The sequence below is a fragment of the Amphiprion ocellaris genome, chromosome 4 (genome assembly GCF_022539595.1).
Source record: "Amphiprion ocellaris isolate individual 3 ecotype Okinawa chromosome 4, ASM2253959v1, whole genome shotgun sequence".
Taxonomy (NCBI): domain Eukaryota; kingdom Metazoa; phylum Chordata; class Actinopteri; family Pomacentridae; genus Amphiprion; species Amphiprion ocellaris.
This window is the reverse complement of record NC_072769.1, coordinates 38,346,709-38,367,476: the sequence shown is the minus strand read 5'-3', so window position 1 is coordinate 38,367,476 and position 20,768 is coordinate 38,346,709. Positions and strand designations below refer to the sequence as shown.

General features: G+C 40.2%; 1 long non-coding RNA gene across 2 annotated transcripts in view; it reads right to left on the bottom strand.

Annotated features, from left to right (window-relative positions):
• LOC118470737 (uncharacterized) overlaps positions 1 to 20,023 on the bottom strand; it is a 32,874-nt gene extending 12,851 nt beyond the window's left edge. The window contains exons 1-3 of one of the 2 annotated variants that reach the window (XR_008601528.1): positions 19,897 to 20,006; positions 9,845 to 17,755; positions 1,044 to 9,563 (exon numbers count right to left, since the gene is read on the bottom strand). This is a non-coding gene — a long non-coding RNA (uncharacterized LOC118470737). Of the gene's footprint in view, positions 1 to 1,043; positions 9,564 to 9,844 lie in introns of both variants that reach the window. The other variant, XR_004847870.2, reaches the window with a different exon arrangement.
• Between the last annotated feature and the right edge of the window lie 745 nt (positions 20,024 to 20,768).

Genomic DNA, 20,768 nt, shown 5'->3' with positions numbered 1-20,768 from the left:
TTGGCACAAAAAAATGGACATGAAATGACAAAAAACTCGACTATTGTGGATTGCTACTTTAAAAGACCGATTTGAATTTGAAAGACAACATCCTGTAGGAACCGTTAGTTCAGTCTCATTTTTTCACTCTTCACCATTCATCCGCTGGTCTGAATCACACAGAGAGATGTGGTTGAGAAGAGCAGCAGAGAAGCCAAAAACAAGACACTAACTAGACGCAAATGGTGCTCATTATGTATGTGTGTGAGAGAGAGAGAACGTGTGTGGAGTTTCTGTGTGAACAAGCAGTGGGGAAAGAGTGGGCGTCAGAGCTTGAGGGGAGTGGGACAACTTTCCAGGGGAGTTTAGAGGGAGAACAGAAAACCAGGGCAAAAGTGAAGGAATAGAGGGATGCAGGGAGAAAGAGGGGGATTGATGCAGTGATGTGGATTAGGAGATGAGAGAGAAAAGAGAGGCCTCTGTCGATCCAAGAGTAAATATTGAGCCAGTATATGAACGTGTACGGGGGCGCCAGGGTGAAACTTTAAAAAATGAGAAGATTGATGGAGGGCAGGACAAAAAGAAAGTTTATTATACAAACAGGCCCTGTCCTCATTTTCTCTCTGTCCACTCCCCTCTCTGCCTTTCTCTCTCACACACACGCACACACAGGGAGGTAGAAAAAGATAACACAGTTATGAAAGTTACCACAAACTGGCTTTGTGTTCTTTTGGTCCGTCTCTCTCTCCATTTAATACACACATTTCATGCCACACGCCTCCTCTCAGCGGGCCACACACAACCACATGCCGAGGCCACATGTGCTGAAAGAATCCAGAATTCAAACCATCCACCTACACACACAAACATAGCCACACACACACACTCACTTGCACAAACACACAAAATATAACACTCACAAATGCCTCATCCACAAAAGCAAGCACCTAAATACACACACCGGCGGCCAAGCTCAACAGGCATGACCAGCCTCACGCACACACACCTCCCCACATGCTGAACGCTCATGTTCATACGTACACACTCAGAGGCCCAGCGCTCACCATGAGGGGATTTCCAGCCTGATGCTGCACAGCTGCGGGACGGCACCCAGCGCACCGCCAACCTGACGCACAGTGATGACCTCATCAGATGGGAGTAAATTGGAAAACAAACCGCACACGATCAGGAGCACAACTTTGACTTGGTGCTTTATTCCAGAAAAGACTAAAAGAAGACATAGAAATATAGCATTTCATGAGAAAGGTCTGCAAGGAAGAAAAAGGCCATGATGGCTTTTAGCAGTGTATTCAAAGTTCCATACCCGAAATCCTGCAAGATTGCTGGTTGATTTCCAACTCAAATTACTGTAAAGGAAAGATGTGAATATGTAGATGGAAAAGTAACTGTTTTGTTAGCTGAGTGATCATGCAGGGGTGTGGTGTGCTTAACAGTCATGACTCTAGGGTGAAATAAAGCATGATCATTTGTGAAAATTTCTGTGATGGGTTATTGCACTTTGTAGGAATCGTTTATCATGTTTTTCATCTGTTTTCTGAAGAGACATTGAGCCCTAATGTATCAAACTATAGTAGAATTCCAAACAACATTTTCATCCAAACCATCGTCTACACACAACTTTATCCTCTGTAGGGTCATGGGGGGCTGGAGTCTATCCCAGCTGACTGAGGGTGAAGTCAGGGGACATCCTGGACAGACAATTTAGAATTATCAGTTAAAGTCAGCAAGTCTTTGGTCTGTGGGAGGAAGCTGGAGAACCCGGTGAGAACCCATAATGCACAGGGAGAACATGCAAACTCCATGCAGAAAGATCCCAGGCTGGGATGCAAACTAAGGAGGATGGTGAATTCGAGCTGTGAGGCGACACTGTACCAACCCAAACAATATTTAATACAAACAAATATGAGTTCAAGTGTTATTATAAGGGATGTACTGCTATACTTGTTGTTCCGTCTTACATTCATTCCCTGGAGGCCTACACTAGTGCCATTTACACCTACCAGCCACAACATTAAAACCACCTGCCTGGAGATGGACATGGCACATCTCAGAATTTTCTGTGGTGTCTAGCAGCAGATCCTTTGGGTCCTGTGGTTTGTGGAGCCTCCATGGATTAGGTTTGTTCTGGTGCAACTTGAGCAAGTCAGCATCTTTGGGTTTTTGTCATGTTCCTTTCGCTGTAGCAGACAGTTTTTGTGGTGTGACAGGATGCATCACTGGGTACGTGGTCTGCAACAATATAGGTGGTACAAGTCAAAGTATCATCCACATGAATGCCAAGTTTCCAAGCAGAGCATTGCAGTGTAACAAGGTAATCAGTGTCATTCACTGTTGCGGCTGGTTGGGGCACATTTAGCACAAGCACTTTAATGAGTGTGTCCTTTGCATAATGCAGCAAAAAAGTATGTGCATTTGACTGTTATGCAAGACATTGTGTTTGTGTTGTGTCATAGACAAGCTGCTAACATTTGTCATTCTATTCAGCAGCATTTAGCCATGTTGTATGAAATAAAGGATTCTGAGGTATCATCCAAAATGTCAAAATCAACCTTTAGCTTTAAAATAAAAAGATAACTTTGTAGGGAAAAGCATGTCTTCATGTGTGAGATGATTCCCCATAATGTGATAGATAACCAAATAGATGTGGTACTATTCCATTTTACCCCGATTTAAATATTGGACCTATATGTTGCTGCTGAGAAGAGTAAAACACACAATGACGACCCCCACTGCACATTATGGGACTTTGTTCCAGCTTTTACATAGCTTGCTCCTTTGTGGAGACTACTGAATCTTTGCGTAACGCCCCTGCAAACTTTCCCAGGTCAATAAAGAGAAAATAGTGTGCTGTGAAATGGGAATGCTATGGTAGGGATTATTGGTGAAATGGGAGAGTGGGAATAACAAGTTGCCTCCCCTGTTAGCCTTAATTCTTGACTGCTGAGTTTTCTCATGGAGGTTGGGTTGGTGATTCTCACCATCTTTGTCAGCAGGAGATGGCTCAGTGGCCTGATAAACAGCTAGCTGTGCAATATTTCACTCTGGCAGCACTGAATAGAAAGTCCTGCAACTTCACTACTGAATAAACCATCACCAGTGACTGAGAATGACTGAAAACCGTGATGACTGCGTTTGAAGGGTTTATAGATGCAGAGGTTGGATTTGGGGTGAAAATGTGCTGAATGTTAGAGGAATGATGGTTGAGAGTGGAGGATAAGACAGACTCACTGGGTGTAGCCTTTTGGAGCAGGACTCAAGAGAGACGAACGGGAGAGGAGAAAAAGGGGGTATTATGTAGAGAAAGCGTCACCATCACCTCCCTGCTTTGCTGATGTTATTAAAGCAGATAATCCCTGTAGAAGCAGTCAAATTCCAGGGTAAATAATTTAAAAAAAGAATCTCTCACTTCTCAGTTTGCACTTCAGCCATTCAATCCCCTTTTCATTTCACATCTTTTACAACCCAGTGCTTCTTGGACTTACTCAGCATGTTTTTATGAAGTCTTTCATTCGCTGCTCTGCTGTTTTGTTTTCAGACACTGCACTCAAAGAGCTGCCAGAAACAATTTAACTACTCACATATGTCCAGTTCTGGCTCAAGATGTCCACCTCTAGCTGAGAGTTGCTTAACCATTTCACACTGTGTTCTATTCAAACCTGACCACCACATGTCTCTGATACTCTTCTCATCCAACAAATACATACTTCTGATTAACAGTTTTCAGCTCAGAAGTAAAGTAGACAAATAAAATTGAAGGGCTTGTTACTTACAGAATACTGCACCACCAGGTTGTCACTGGGTGGAACACTTAGAGCAGCACTGATTCATATTTATATATCAATGATTAATAAAATAATTCTATTTGTGTACACAGGATTTTTTTTAGTGACAAATCCATCAAGAATTATCACCCGTTCTGCAGTTTCCCTCAGCTCCACGGAACATTTTCACATCTTTCATTTCATTTTTTTTTTTTTTTTTGGTTTTATTCAATCTTACCATTTCCATCAACAGGGTAGGCAGCTATTCTAACTCTGACAACTAGTAGGACTACAGCTATTGTATATTTCAGTAATGCAGTAGTCTATTGGTTATTCAGAATACCAGTAGGCTATTTGATATGATCTAGCAATCACATGGATTAAATCATATGCTCGTGTATTTCACGGGTCAGTTCTGTGGACTGGATGCTTTCTGTTGCAACGCTGACGCACTGACAATGTGCAGTAGGCTAGTTCGGTTTTAAAAGGCATCTTTACCAACTGACCACTTTATATTCTGCTAGAAAATATATATTTTTTCCTCCATGTGCCTCAAATCACATCACACACATTAGAAATGTCGAGATTTCTGAAGCAAACATCACTTCTTCCATCAAGCTTCAGTTGTCCAAGGCCAACATTCAGAGCGATTATAGGCTCTTACATTTGAAACCCATTTCACCCACTCTGCTCCAACGTTATTCTGTTGGCTGAATTGGACAATATTTGTGCTTTTACAAATTGTAACTCTGACAAGCACTCTCACTTAGAGTGAATGTTTCACTTGTACAGCAGTTTTTTTTTAAAGCACAGAATGCTCAGAGTACAATTTAACCACAAACATTTGGTTTGAGTGCAGCTGTCACTGCTCTTTCCATTTACTGGCAATTAACAGCAAAATTCAACGCGTTTCCACACCAATGTGTTCAAAGGTTTTCTGGAAGATAGATGAAATCACAACTTTAAAGTGGAAACAGATATGGCATGTTGGAAAGTGGGTGTGAGAAAGGGAAAGTTTTACTAAGTAGCTGTTAGAATCACTGATATACGTTCTTCAAGAGTGTTCGGTGGTGGAATGTTCCTCTGAACCCCCAGTTTCTCCAAGAAGGTGTTTCAGTGGCCAAGACTGTGGTTGAACTGGGGAGCTTCCAAGTATGAATTCATCTAACTGTATGAAGTACTTCGGTGCTAGAAGAGGTACTTACAAAAATAAGGCCAGTACACGGTCACTGCACCACAAACACATCCAGAATGAATCGGGTTGTCTGCTCCTGCGTCGGTCAAAGTGTCGGTTTGATGCCAAAAATTTTCCACACCAGAGTATTTAGCAACCATTAGGACTGGCCATAGCAGTGATCAAAGTCATTATTTGGGAAGCTTGTAGAGCCCGTTGTTGTCTTTGGCCAGTGGTTTCACAGAACATTGAGAGTAATGCTCAGTCTGGACAAGCCATTACCAGGCAGCATCAACAACCTCAGGACACAGAGAGCAAAAGAGAGCCGAGCAGAGATGGAGCTGAGTCAGAAAAATATACCAGGTTTGTTGACAGAGATTACTTAAGAAGATTGGGGAGATAAATGGGGAGACGGTGACAAAGACAACAGAGGAAAGAATAATATGTGAAAAGGTTGAAAAAAAGAGGAGAAAAAGGTCAAAATGCAGAGATTGAAGCTATGAAGACTCACCAGTGCTTGTGTTCTGTGTTCGTTGTAGGTATGATCAGTTTCGGTCGTATTGTCAAAAGGCTCTGCTTGCCTTTTTAGGCAAAGAAGGACCCAAAAAGGATAGTTCTGCAAACAATTCAGATGGTTATGAAAGTTAATTGTCTCTATAGTTATCTGTGTTTTTTGAAGATTAAACATTAGATGAGAAATGACTCTCATACCCTTTTCTTCAAAAGCTACAGCCAGGAGAAGGGTAGAATAATTTTGTCTAAAGACTGAAAACACGGACATAAACAGGCTACTCATTTAATTGGAATGTGGTGGAAAAGTTAAATATTTAAAGTGAAAATTTTATATATAATTTAGGCTCATTACACATTAACTGAAATATTTCAAGCCTTTATTTGTTGTAGCTTTAATGCTGACAGCTTACAACTCATAAACCTCCCCTAAAATCAATTTGAAAATGTTAGAATATTTCAAATTGACAAATATCAATTAAAAAAAAGATTTGTTATGCAGAAATATCCAAACTCTGAAAATCATGTTCATGTATGCTCTGTTCATACTTTATCGGGACTCCCTTTGCTGGAATTACTGCAGCAATGCAGTGTGTCATGGTGGCAGTCAGCCGGTAGCACTGCCGGGGGGTAATGAATGTCCAGGTTGCCTTGATAGCCACCTTCAGCTGTTCTTTATTTCTGAGTCTGGTTCATCTCATTCATCTCCTGACAACACACCATAGATTTTCCTATGGGATTCTGGTGAGTTGGCTGGTCAACCTAGCACTGTAATGCCATGGTCCGTGAACTACTTTCTGAGTGGTTTTGGCAGTGTGTGGAGATGCCAGGTCCTGCTGGAAGACAAAATCTGCATCTCCGAAAAGTTCTTCAGCAGATGGAACCATGTGGTGCTCCAAAATCTGCTGGCAACTCGCTGCATTGATTTTGGACTTGGTTATATATAGTGGACCAACACCAGGAGAAGACATGGCACCCAAATCATCACTGACTGTGAAAACCACATCTGGACTTCAAGCAACTTCGATGCTGTAGCTCTTTACTCTTCCTCCAGACTCTGAGATCTTGATTTCCAAATAAAATGCAAAATTTACTTTCACCAAATAAAAGGACTTTGAACCACTTAGCAATGGTCCAGTTCTTTCTCTGCTTAGCCCAGGTAAGACACTTCTGATGTTGTTGGGTGTTCAGGAGTGGTTTGACAATAGGAATTTGACACTTGTATCCCATTTCCTGGACACGTCTGTACATGGTGGCCCTGGATGTTCTGTTTCTTGACCATCTTCTCAAGTACCTTTTGTTTGTGCACCTTCCAATCTTCCAGTTTGAAAGAAAGTCCACTTGAAGGTCAGAGGGGAGGATTGAGTCATAGGTGTGTGACTCAACTTTTACCCAGGAGTCCAGGGTTTGATTCCTGCCTGGGAGCATTGCTGTCTGATTAGGTGTAGGAAAATATCACAATATCAGGCTGACCTGTTGTGTGCAGCAACTTATGGCTACACAATGATACTTCATAATGTGTGTCATATGTTTGCCTCCAATTGAGTTTACAAGATATTTGATGTCCAGCTTTACTGGATGAATACACAGATTGTTTCTGGTTCACGATGACTGGTCTTATGAGAGAAGACCCTTGTTGATTTTACATTTTTGACCTTTTGTTTAATGTCATTAAATTAGTTTATGATAGTGGGCCTGCAGCTGTCATATGATGGGGTTATACAAAAGTATAGAATGTTAAGACATTTCAGCAAATTAAAGGCTCGAATCGGAAATATTTGAACAGACTTTGTTCCCCTTTATATTACAGCGGGCACAGAGGCTCAGAAGCAGGAAATGAGAAATGCAGATGATTGAACAATTTAACAAAGTTTTATTTACAAAAAAATACTACAAGGACTACAATTTAGAACCTGAAATGATTCCAGAAACGGAAGTACTACCTAAACTGCTCAAGGCGGAGTAGAGCTAGGAAGCCTAACTACAAGAATTAGAAAAACAAATACTGTTAACCTGCTTAAGGTACAACCAGGGCAGGAAAACTACTTGACGGGGGGGCAAAAAACCCCAAAAACCTAGTCAACAGTAATTCTGTACAGAAAGCCCAGACTAAACTCCACAACCCGACTTAGATAACCAACTGTGGTAACAGACACGAAGCAAAGAACCAGGTATCCGACAATGCAACCAGGAGGATCAGGAAACCACAAGCAGGCAGAAGTCAGCTCTAAACACAAGAAAACAGAATTACTGAAGGAACCAGGTAAGTGGCACAGGAACTAGTGATGGGCGATACCACACTTTTACTGGTAATTTCTTATTGGTGAATTTTTTTTCTCAATCATATTATTAGCTCTCCTAAAAACAAATAACGTCAAATACTGGCCATGTAACAACTTTAATGTGCACGGTTCAAAATACAAAAGTTAAACAAATAATTAAAATAAAGAAGAATTAAATAAAACAAAACATATTTGAACTTACTCTGAATTTTGGCTGAGCAGCATTATTTTCACAAAATGATCCTGACAAAAATGTTTGTCATCAATACGATATAATAAATAACATAAATATGAATTAAATAAAATTGTAAAAAAAAAAAAAAAAAGTGCACACTGTCTTTACAGCTTCAGATTGGTGTTTATGAACAGCAACATATTAACATTCTCAGGTTTGAGGCGATTGCGCTGCTGGCTAACTGTCTCTCCTGCCTTAGAAAACAGCCTTTCTGCTGGAACATGTAGCAACAGTTCCAAGGTATCTCTTTGCTAACTTTGCTCAGTTGTGGAAATGCTCTCATTTTTTTTTCCACCAAAGCAAAGTGTCCTCATTCCTTGGGATCACTTTTTCTTCCATGTATCTGCGCATTTCAATGTATGTATCTGTGTTTGCTGTGCGATTGCTCTGAGAAGCCAAAACCCAAGTGTCAAACTCCTGCCACAATCCTCCCTGGGAAGCTGAACACTCTGCTGATGTTGATGCAGTAACAGATGCAGATGTTGAGGCTTCACTGCTGGACATCTCTCTCTCACTGCAGCCATGCCTTGCATATCACTGATGATTTGTGATTTAATTTTTTCCACATTTCCGATGTCACAGAAGGCAATGTTTTTGAACCTGATGTCCAAAAAGGTGCTTGCTGCAAGAGTGTGGTTGTGTTCAATGTTTTGAAAGCGCCGCTGGCATTGTGCTGCAAGTTGTGAAGCCAGAGTGTTATCCTTCTGCCCTGCAGAACGTTGAAGAAGACAGACCAGTGGGATGACTTTGGAAATAGTTACATACTGCTCTGCTGAAACCTCCTTAGTGGCCTCTTCAAAAGGTCTTAGTGCTTCAATGGCCTGGGTAATGTGGGACCACTCTTCCCCATTCAGGCACAAGCTGTTTCTTCCAAGTAGACAAAGTGCAGTTGTGATGGCTTGTTGCTGTTCATACAGTCTCTCCAGCATGTACAGCACAGAATTCCACTGTGTATCCACTGCTTGCATTAGTGTGTGCTGTGGCAACTGCAGCTGACGTTGTACCTCTTTCAGTTTGTCAGTTGCTTTGGTGCTGTGGTGGAAGAACCGAACAATAGTGTAATAATTGTGTCTGCCTTTACAATGAGGTTGAGTGTGTGTGCAAAACATGGAATGTGCTTCGAGTAAGTTTTCCGCACAGCAGACACCATATTAGCCCCTCTGTCTGCACAACAGTATGAACTTTACTAGTAATGTCCCAGTCATCAGTGATTTTCACGAGGAGCTCAGAAATGTCTGCTGTGTGCTGTACAGCTACATGGATTGTTGCAAGATTGCAGGACTGCATCTGCCAGTCCTTGTCAATAAAGTGTCCTGTTACAGTCAAATAAGATTCAGTTGTTCTTGCAGTCCACATATCACATGTTAAAGCCAGACTGCTCGCTGACTGTATGGAGTCTTTCAATGTTTCTCATACTTGCGCATATAGTTTTGAAAGTACACCTGTCACCAGTGAATTCCTACTTGGGATCTGGTACTGGGGATCCACCATCTTCATAAAATGACGGAAACCTGGATCCTCAACAATTGAAATGGGTTGCAAGTCTTTTGCAATCATCTGAGCAAGGCTCCTGGTGATCTCCTGGGCTCTATGTGAGTCATCTGAAAAGGATTAATGACAGGGACAAACAAGAAATTGGACAGCTTGTATCCAGTGTATTGTATATTGATACAGAGCCATATTAAACCCAGTGGTTACAACAGTGGCCTTACACTGTTAGTGCTCGACCCCTAACTATTTTACTCAGACCGAAATCTCAGCTTCAATCATTTCTTTCCATGGAATGAAAAACAAGATACTCTATTTAAATTCAAACAGCCTTTTCAACACAACATGATGTCTCTGTATTTAGGGACAGACACAGACAGACACATTACCTTACCTGGATAGACTCTGCCTTTTTTAATAAAACTTTCTTTCAAAGTTGTTTGCCTGGTGGGTGCAGGTGTCGCATTCTGCTCTGCGTCTTCTTGCCTTTCCTCAGCTTCGGCATGAGCCTCTGGATGCACACACTTCAGGTGTTTGAACACATTGCTCGTGTTGCTGCTGTGTTGAACTCTCTTGTGACACACTTCACACCTGGCTGAAGTTTTATCAGTTGGCGAAAAATATGTCCATACAACGCTTCTTTTTGTTGGGCATTTCTCCGTTTTTTCAAATTCACTTGTTCATGCCGTGCCGTGTTGTTGCTAACAGGGTAAACACACACAACTGGCGGCTCTTCTGGTCACGTGACTTATGGACCAGTTCAATATGCTGCGGGCTGGGGGGTGTTTCGGCACAGACCACTGGAGTAAGTCACCTAAAAATATCTAGAATTGACCATGGTATCGATACTCCCATCACTAACGGGAACGTTCGGCTCACAGAACTAACTGGAGGCTCAAAGACAATCTCGCATCACACGACGAGAAGAGTCTGGTTTTAAAAGGAGAGCCGGAATGACTGATTCGCTGACTTCCACCTGCTGATTAGCAGATGCGCCACACCTGCCTCGGCTTCAGAATGGCACACACCTGGAAAAGAGAGAGAGCAGGGCTGGAGGAGGAGAGAGCACTGCCACAGCCCACAGCCTAAACTGTGGCACTTTAGCTAATTTTAAATTAAACTATTTAGAGTCTTTAGACCAGTTCACTCAAATTCTTTGGAACATTTGTCCTGACATTGAGCTTAGTGCAAGAAAAAGAAGGAAAATGACAATAAGAACGGCAACAGTGATAAAGGTGAAAAGTAAAGGGTTAGGGATCAATGAATGGATGCAAAACATGAGAAGTCTTGAGGACGTTCACTGAGTTTTGTATGATAAAGTGTTTGGCCACACATTTATGCATTAGCTCCACGTGTTTCCATTATTTACAATACACACTTTCATTAGCATTGTTTATAGAGATATATGCATGTTTCTATTTATATGTACCTGCAAGCAACGAATGTGACCGTGCTGTGCAAGCCATTTAGCAAATGAGTTGAGCATATGCTTCTCAGCTGTTTATGAAAGTTTTTATTATGCAGCTTTGAGTAAGTAATTGTTTAGATAAATGTGCACAGTCTGGTAAATAAAAGGAAAAATCAGCACCATCTGGTTTCACCACACTGTTCCATCCAAGGTAGATTTACCAGTAAAAACATCTTTTCAACAAATGTGGATCTCTCCCTTTTGCATGTATTGTTCTCCTGTCACTGTATATTTTTCAGTGAACAACACACAAAAATCTGAAAATCTTGTGCAGCTTGTGAAACAAACCATAGTGAAATCCAGTGGATTTTTACTGAAGAAACAAACATGAATGTGTCAGTGTGCATGTTGTAGCGTATTTTGCTACAGTTTCTGACATATTGAGAGGAATCCAAGTTAAACAACATTGGTGGTCTTTCCATCTAGCACTGCATGTGGGGAAAAAGCATACTTGTTTCATTCCAGTGCAAAGATAAAAGGAACCTGACCTACCGTCATGCCCCGAGGCTGCAATTTATTTACACATTTCTGTGCAGAAGTTAAAAAAAAAAAAAAACAGAGCAGGAGATAGTGACAGATTACATTCATCTACTGTCAGTGTGTGGAGCTTTTTTCATCTGCACTGCACAAAGGAAACTACTGTTGTACAGATGATGATACTGTTTTTATTTGTATCAAAACCTCAGATACTCGTACTCTGATATCAATGTGTGACCTTCAAAGCATTCCAGGAGGAGTCATTTGAAAAAAATGTTGCACTTTTTAGCTCATATTTGTGACTTATGGCTCTATAGTATCTCTGTTTCACATGATCTAATCCAGCCTTATTACCAGCACAGAGCCATGGTGGGGTGAGAATCACAGAGGCCTAAAACATCAGCTCATCCAGAGCACAGAATCATTTGAGCTGGTTGCCTGAATTACAGCTCTGTGGACCTTGTTCTATGTTCACTAGTTACTACATTTCCTCAAATACATTTTGACAGCTTCCATGGAATGACAGTGGACAGCACTCAGTAATGAGCAACAACAGTAGCAACAGTACAGATTTGATCTAAACTCAGATGTTCTATTTTGATCCTGTAAATATAGCATTAAAGCAAATTACTGAGGCTGCTGATCTCCTGGAACAATCAAAGCTTTAAAAATGGCTTCATTCCCTTGCCCTGATCCACTGTATACTTCACTACAGTTTTATTGTGGGAGTCTACAGAGAGTTCCTGGATTTCATGGCTTAGTTTTCTTCCATAGACTGTATGTTTTCCTCTTGACATGCACTGTGTGACACAGGTGGACTTCAACCAAATTCTAAACACATCTAGAACCTGATTGCTTCCAAATGTGTCCAACACAACAGGATGCACCAGACCACACAGCAAAGGGTCTGGATACTTAAAGATTTGTTTGTTGGAATTTTATGAAATTAGCATTTTTTTTCTAAGAGCATGTATTTAATTTGTTCTTCTAAGTTACCGAGTGTTAATTAAAGACAGTGTTGAGCTTTAGACAACATGATATTTACATCATCATCTTCATCTCGCAGCACAGGACGGGCCAACAACATGTCTGATTTGTGTTTCTCATCCCTCTTTCCATTTTCCTGTCTCTGATTACATACAGTACTTATTTAAATCTTTATCTTTCTTCGCTTCTTCATAAAAACTTTCACAAACATTAATAAAGTTCTTTATTTCCTGTCTTGCTTCATCTTTCATCATGATCCCATCTTTAACCAATCGATGTGCAGATAAAAGATGGCAGGATATAGAAGATGAAACAAAAAATTGTCATCACTGTTCCTTTCTCCCATCTTCTTCTCATTGTGTGTCTCTTCTTCAGAAACACTAATAAGTCAAAGCTGTTGTGAGGAGTCTGTTTTGTGTGTATTGGGAATAACACTGGCATGTTTACATTTGCATTAAAAAATATGGCTCTATAGAAATGTCCATGACCTAATTTTTTTAAAAATAAAAATGTATACTGTAGCTTTTTTGATGATGAGAAAATCCAATCCAATGTCTGTCTGTTAAATATGAAGCTATAGTCAGCAGCTTAGTTTGGCTCAGTTTATCTTAAAACAGTGTTTAACAGCTACCTGGCTCTGTCTGGTGGGAACAAAACCCAACTTCAGAGCATAAATGCCAAACTATTTATTCAAGACTAATTTTGTCCACAAGCAGTTTGTATTTCTTGTCAAGAGAAACTTTCCTTGACACCGGTCTTTAATGATCTTTATTCCATCCTGTGAAACATGAGAAATCTCTTCATCTCCAAGGTCCTGAGTGGCACAAAGCCCATAAATCAAAATAAAACTGTTGAGACACAAATGGCAAGTTCATTGTTGTCCTTCAGTAATTTTAGCTCTAACCGTTTCTCCAAAATTGTCCTAATTTTAGGGGCCACTGCTGTAATGTTGCCAATTTACCGTGTTCAATCTAATTTGGGGGAGGTTTATTGTTTTTCCAGCAGAGTAGCTGATGGAATCAGATGATGGTCAGGGAGTTTGAGAGCTGACAGGTTTGTCAGATTGATGTTTCTTTTAGCATTTTTCCAAGTAAACGGTGCTGTCATCCGGCCTGTGCTGCCTCTCCACTTTGTTTTCAAAGATAAAAATAGTGGAATGTTGTTTTTTCCTGATCATTCGGAGCAACACAGAAACCCTCCTCGTCTTTGATCCTTTTTTAAAACTACCCAGAAATACTGACCCTGCAGGTGGTGCAGCCTTGACCTCTCAGCTGTTAGTTACAGCAGGAAACGGTTCTAGAAAAGAGTTTGGTTCGCTTTGTGCAATACATGTTACATAAAAGTGTAGATATTCGCTAGTCTTAAAATACAGCCTCTTGAGTTAATGTAAGATCTGTTTGCTGTGTAATAAACTAGATGTTTAGTGAACCACAGTCTCCTGTGTGGAAACTGTTGCACTGCAAAAACTCCAAATCCTACCAAGTCTATTTGTCTTATTTTTAGTCAAAATGTCTCATCCCACTCAATTTAAGATAAATTTACTTAACAAGAGACATTTCAGCAGATGGAAGGACTTGCTTTAAGACAATGCATCTTAAATATCTTGTTAAGTCAAACAATCTTGAAATTATCTTGTTTTGAGTTGAATTTTACAAGAAAACTCAAAATAAGTTTAATACATCTCAAATTAGGAAGTTATATGTAAGCAAAAATCTATTTTTGAGTGAAAAACTGCTTCTTCTTTTTTTTTTTTTTTTTTTTTTTTGCATGTCTGGCTTATTTTAAGACACCTAAGCTTGACAATCCTGGTAAAAATATAGTTTAAAATAAGTTTTCCCAGCTAATTTTAAGATCTCAATATTCTAAATATCTTATCTTATTTCAAGAAATCTTACCAAGCCATTTTTCACTTGTTCTATTGGCAGATTTTTTCAGAAAAAAGGCAGTACACCATTTAGCAGCAAAGCTGCTTGTAGACATCTTGCGTAACTGTCCACCAGTCCCTGACATCATCTTGCTGAAATATATGAGCTAGCACTTTGGGGATTTTGACAACACTTCATTTCTTCTTTCTGAGTTATTCCTTTTTGGATTTGTTTGTGTATAATTATCCTGCATGCTGAAAGGTTCAGATGTCCTCACATTATCTTCAAGCACTTCTTGGTATGATCCAGAATTCAGTGACTGCAAGCAGCCCAGTCCCTGAGGCAGTGAAGGAAACTCTTACATTTCCACATCAATGCTTCACAGTTTGTCAGAGGTTCTTCTCTAAGGACCGGCCTTTGGTCTGCATGAAACATCTCTGCTGTCATTGTGAACACACAGCTCTTTCTTGGATTTATCAGTCCACAGCACATTATTCCAAAAGGCTGCCTTTTGAGTGTATGATAATGCAAGTCACTACAGTTCTTTGTTCATGTTTTCTTGACACGCCTTCAATGCTGTTAAAATTTGCGCCATCTCCTTCTGATTGTAGATGCACTTTGTCACCAACAGTTGCAGTTACCTGCAGATCAGGTTATGAAGTTTTTTGGGGGGGGGTTTGGCTTGAAAATGTCCAATTATGTGTCATTTCTTTAATCACTTTTTAGGCACAGTTTCAAATATTTGCTTGTCCAGATGTGTTGGAGAAGTCAGTATGTTTTCTTCGGAGTATGTACATACACATCTACAGTATGACGTAGAGGAAATTCTAAATGCACTTCACAGCCTTTGTGCTTTTTTTTTGTCTTTCTTTACTAAATCGTAAAGAAACATCTTCAACATCAAACCATGAAATTTATGAGCGTATATCTTGTGTGTACATCTGTGTGAGGTACATCCATCTAAAAATAATGCAGTGTCATACAGTGGTAGTGTTCATTCGACTACATCATCATTTTGAAGTTCGTAGTTTGAGGTGATGGTAAATTCTGTTGCACATTGAAAGGTGCTGCTAATACTTCATTCACTCCATTTACACCAATAATAGTATTACAAGTTTGAACATTTACACACTAAAACTTTATTCTATGGCCGATATTTGTAATGTTTAGGATCAAGGTTAGGGGACAGAAATATGTGCACTTCTCTTAGCCACATAACTTCTCGTTTAGAAAAGCTTTAGATTCAACTCAACCAATACAAAGAAAATCACCATTTGCAGACACATTTTCTGCAACATCAGTAATGTTCAGTGGGGTTCCTGTGAGACTGAGGATCACGATTCCACCACAACAAATGCTTTTTGAGAGGTTCGGTGAAGCGACGCTGCCATTTGTTTTCAGTGAGGAAACAAACCACTTAAATGTGCGCTTAATTAAGAAAGCATGCTGACTTGGCAAGAAACTAATCTGAATTGATTCTCAGTTTTAGTATGAAGAACCGAGTGTCGAATATGTGCAAGCTCAGAGTTGAAAAAGGAGGAAATAGAGAAATGTTTGTTTTCTGTTGCTGCATCATAGAGCACAGGAGACTGCAGTACTTAGTATTAATCTTGCTTTAGTTAACTTGAAAAGGGAGATGAAGAAGAGAAGGCTAAAGAGACAGATCCAAACATTTAATCTGAAGATAATTTATTAATTTTAATGGAACACATGAACTCCCAGGAATTTCCTCTCCTCTCTGATTCTCTTCCAGCTGGTCTGAATAAACAGACAAATGAACTCCTGTAGCAGACCTGAGTCAAAACATTTAAAGAGGCCTTTAATGCTTTACATATCAATGACAACCTGGTGAATAGTGGGTGTAATCAAAGAAAAATCATTACATATATAAAATCACACACACAGAGAGAGATTAGTGTGTAGTGTGTAGCTTGAACTCTTCATGTTTAACTACTTTATTGTCAGAGGTTATCCTATAGACATTTATGCTGCTGTGCCAGTTGTGTAATTTACGATACGCCCCTCTGCAGTATGGATCTGGCTGCTGTCAGATGCTACAGATGCTTACTAAATAGTGCAACATTTCACATCTGTCTATTCAGTATGAAACAGAGTCTGAAAGCAGTTTTCAAAGTTGTAGGATTTATGAGGTGGTGATGCTGTGATGTTGGAGGAAACAGGACTGAGCTCCAGCAGGACATAATATGGACATCAGGATGTATAAATGCACCTTTTAACACCTGATTCCATCTGAAATCATGCTGTCCATTAATTTGCATGAAGTAAACCTTGTTTTCACAGCTGACCTCTCATGAGAAGGAAGCAGATTTACAACAAACTATAATTCAGCTCACATCTGTCCAGACAGATTGAACCCTTTTTACAGCTTTAGGCAACAAACAAACAACAGATTTTGATTAGTTTATATGAATGAATCATTCAGCCTATTGCTTTGCCTTGTGTTCTCAGAGCTGCGCCTCTCATGAGAAGAAATAAGATTTTACAAAAGGGAAACTTGTGACCATTTGAACTTGTGATTGTCTTCAGCTCATTGCAGAGGTAGATCTTTAATAAAAGGTGTGGCTTGAAATAACAGTTTTTGTCTGCCTCAGTGTTATGAGTTCTTTTGTCAGGCTGCTGATATTTGAAGAGTAAGTGTAAGTAACCAAGCAAAAATAATAATAATTGAGTGATGAAGCTGGTGAGGGAAGTGTCTTCGGTGTGTGTTTAAGAGCAACAAAGACCTGTGACCTTCACTGTGTGGGAAGGAGAGAGTGTTACAGTCCCACTGCAGTAAAATAACATCTTTACAGATGAGGCGTGACAGGACTGACAGCAACTAATAAAACCTTACCTTTATTTCTGTCCCGACTCCTGCAGGCTCTGCAGTCACACGTTTACATCGACATATATTAAACGACTTCCAGCATCAGTCACTAAACTACGAGTGGGGAAACACAGATGCTGACAGAGTGACTTCATAGTTTAATTAATATCTCAGCCCAAATTATTACATAAAGCAGATTCTGGAGCCACATGTTACACAGTGCTCTTCATAGCCTTCATCAAAACAATATCTTGTGGATGAGTCCTCTCCAGTCTTCCAACTCACTTTAAGAAACTTGCTGAATTGATGCCAAGTACTGAACTTGCTTTGGAAGCTCATCTTGGACTATAAGAAATACGTTTATTTATTTTCTTGTCGCTAGTTAGATAAGAACTTGTCTGACTATCCTTCCACTGGCTGGATTTCACATAGCTTTCACCCCCTGTTTCATTATCTATGCATTAGTGTTTTCAAAATCCCCTTCACCATTGGAAACAACAACAAGCTCTGGACAGTAATCTACATGCTGAAAACGAATAAATCGGCCCTGATATAAGTTTGGTTATGTTTTGTTTTATGATTTAAATGACAGTGCTCACCTCCCTGCATGCAGAAGTTCCACCAAAACAATTCCCTCCTCACGATTTGGAATGAACACTGCTATAACCCAGCTCAAGACAACTGTTTAAAGAGAAAAGCAGAAGCATAGTGAGGTGCAGTCAGACTATTCTACACTGCACTGTGTTAGTGCTAGAGAATCAAATAGTTATGTGAGACTAGATAACAATATTGATTAAATGTATGATGAGTGACAGAGCAGTAAAAAATGAAAAATCATTTGGCTGATCGATATGTAAATGCTCAAACATAGAGTATATTTGCACAGAGCAAGTCTAAACTCTCACATTTATGGAGTACGATTGAAACTAATTCAGCTACATTTGATTAATTGAGTATTTCCATGTTGCCAGAGTTTCAACAACTGATCATAAACTGGTGGTTTTAAAGCAAAGGGATATTTTTCATTGGCTACGTAAACCGTTTTACAACCGACACTGTAAAATGCTTGTTACAGCAAAATGCTGTTGCAACTTTGTTGAAACAAGGTTGCAATAGTTATTCATTATTAACTGTGATTCAAATTCTACACACATAACGTCATTTTGTGAATAAACATGAACAACATTGCAGCCTTGGTTGGTGATATTATTCCTGCTTCTGCAAAATCACAGACACCGTTCTGTATTTGTTTAGTTGTACTTCTGTAATGTTGCTTTCAGACTTCTGCTCTTCCAGAGGCTCAGATGAACACTGAGAATCACTTTCTAAAAGCCATTTGGCCCAAAACCTTCAGCACAGGATACACCTGTTGTTGGCTCACTCTAGGAGCTTCATCTCTTCTCGCTGTTCGTCTCATCTGACATGGATTTAAGGGATAAGGACATCCTGATCTCTGAACAAAGACAGCAGAATTCAGTCAGATTCTGGGTCGGAGGAGAGAGGAGTGAGGAAGGGAAGAAGAAAAATTAGCAGAACAGAAAGCACCAAGTTGAACACTAATGGATAAGTTTGGATAATGTCTTAGATGGCATTCTATATTACCACCATTATAACACCAGAGAAAGGTTTTCCTTTCAGACAAGTGGTGTTCATTCCTCCAGTAGAGTAAAACAGACTTGAAGAATCAATGCTAATTAGCACTGCAGTGGCAGCATGTGGTGTCCCAACACCTTACTAGGAAATTTTGCGTAATTTTTTTCTGTAATTTGTCACTTGTCTGTATATATGCTCACATAAACACACACTTTTTTGACTCCTTTGGGAAAGGTGGTAGTGATGGGAAACATGTGACTGATATTTTTAAGTGGGTGGCCCTTTGAAAGACGGGATGGAGGTGGTGCTGGGGGTGAGGGCTGGGCTGCCTGCTACACTGCTGACTGATTAAGGTTGTCAGGGTCATGTGACGTCTTGACCCGGCTGGCCGAGGTTTACTGAGGGTCGACTCTGTGTCTAAGGTTGAAATCGACCCACGTGTCTGTATTCAGACCCTGACAAACAAGCAGTAAGCAGCCGGGTGGTAACACAAGCAATGAATGTCTTACACACACACACACGCACACACACACTTTCTCAGATGTTTACTTTTTCCTTGTGAATACACTGAACATGATTTACAGGAAGTGCTCCAGTGTTGCACAGCTGCTATGAGGTTAAAGAGGGAAAAAAATGGAAAAATAAAATCCAAAAGGGAAAAAGGCCCTGCCCAACAAAAGGCATAAAAGATTTCTGGATATGAAGTTGAAGGAAACAGAAATATGAGTTTTAGATCATGGGGTATAAATTTAACAGGAATAGGTTACAGATCCAGGAATTGTTTCGTCAGCTCTGAATAAAACCTTTCAGATGAACAAATTATGACAGCAGCCCTGGATCACCAGGCAGGGCGGCAGTAAATCCATCCCCTTTACACCTTAGATTTACAGCAGGAACACTCCAAGGAAAACTGTTCCATTGATTTTAGTGCACTCCCTCTTTCCAGCTTATAAAACCAAGAAAGTTTTCCCTTTGCAACATCAACCACCACCAGAACTGAAGAAGCCTCTTGGATGAGAGGTGAAACGTCTTCAAGGAACCTTTTTAAAGTCCAATTGGATTGATTTAAACAACTTTGGATAACCATGACCTGGATGAATGAGAAACTACACAGACATATACAGTGTACTGCCATATGGCATGGAAAAATTTAAGAACAGACAATTTGGTTTAGTTTCCTGCATCACCCAATAAGAATGCACCATCCATTTGTCCAAACCATATCTTACCTTCCTTTGTTTTCACTGGCAAAAACCTCCGCTGCTGCAGCCTTCTCCCATGAAACCCCTCCATGCATTAATTAAGACCTGCAACGACGTCCGACGCCCACAGAATGATGGCTGATCCTCTCCTGGAGAGTGGGAAAGCTGCACTGATTTGACAAGCTCAGTAGGAAGAGAGAGAAAAAGAAGGAAAGAGAGAGGGAGACTTAGAATGTAATTTTCAAAAGGGAGTTTGATTTCATCCTGCAGGTATTTGGACAGGAGAGAGAGAGGCAGGCTCCAGGGATAAGGCTCTCCTTTGTGTAAACTTTCCACTGTATGAAAAAAGATCAACCAGGGGGAAAAAGGCACTGCTTTAATTTCTGTTTGAGAATACTGGAAGAGCTGCGGTGGAAAAGTCGGGGGCAAGTGGCGGGCATGGTTTTGATTAAACGTTATGAGGTACTGCAGGGAGGGTTGCCAGAGAGTTTGCACGTTCGTAATTCCGGCCGTCAGTCAGCACTCACTCTGCTCGTACCTCAGAGGGGGAGAGGCAGGACAGTGAATGAGAAAAGCAGATCTGCGTTTTAGCTACAGAAACATTACTCAGACAGTGAATAAATCTCAGTAGTGAATCTGAACCAAAGCCGCTTAGAGCACATGTTGCACACAGATCCTGAGCTTAAGTATAATCTAAGAATATATATATTTATTTCTGAAGTAGTGAGGAGCTAACAAGTTATGTTAGGTGCTTATAATATTATAATATTATAATATTCTGGCAAACGTAATCTCTCAACAAAGCGTATTACTACTACTGTTGCAGTTGTGGCACTGTCTAAGGTATGACATGTTCATATCAGCAGATCACATTCTCCCAAATGTCATAGAGTTGTAAA